This window comes from Penaeus monodon, chromosome 21, assembly GCF_015228065.2.
Source record: "Penaeus monodon isolate SGIC_2016 chromosome 21, NSTDA_Pmon_1, whole genome shotgun sequence".
Classification (NCBI taxonomy): domain Eukaryota; kingdom Metazoa; phylum Arthropoda; class Malacostraca; order Decapoda; family Penaeidae; genus Penaeus; species Penaeus monodon.
Genome location: NC_051406.1, coordinates 2315997 through 2316299, shown reverse-complemented (window position 1 = coordinate 2316299; position 303 = coordinate 2315997).

Below are 303 nucleotides of genomic sequence, written 5' to 3'. Positions count from 1 at the left end.
AAAAATGTACCTTATTTTTTCGTACTTCGCTGTACATCCGCGCGTACCCTGAGACGCGCGTTAAGTTCTGCAGAATATCAGTACCCTTTTTCCCCTGCAAACATTATAAGATACTCCCCGCATCCCTTGCAGACAAATCACACTGAGATGCAGTAAATAGGGCCTGTGTATTTCTCAAGAAGCACTCGAGAATCCCTCCTTCTGCGCTGGGGAGGAGTGAGCGGTTTCCTTGGGAAGCCTCGCAGGATTCCAACGAAGCTGCGGGGAAGGGGGGGGGGCAGGAGATTTTCTTTTTCTTCTTTA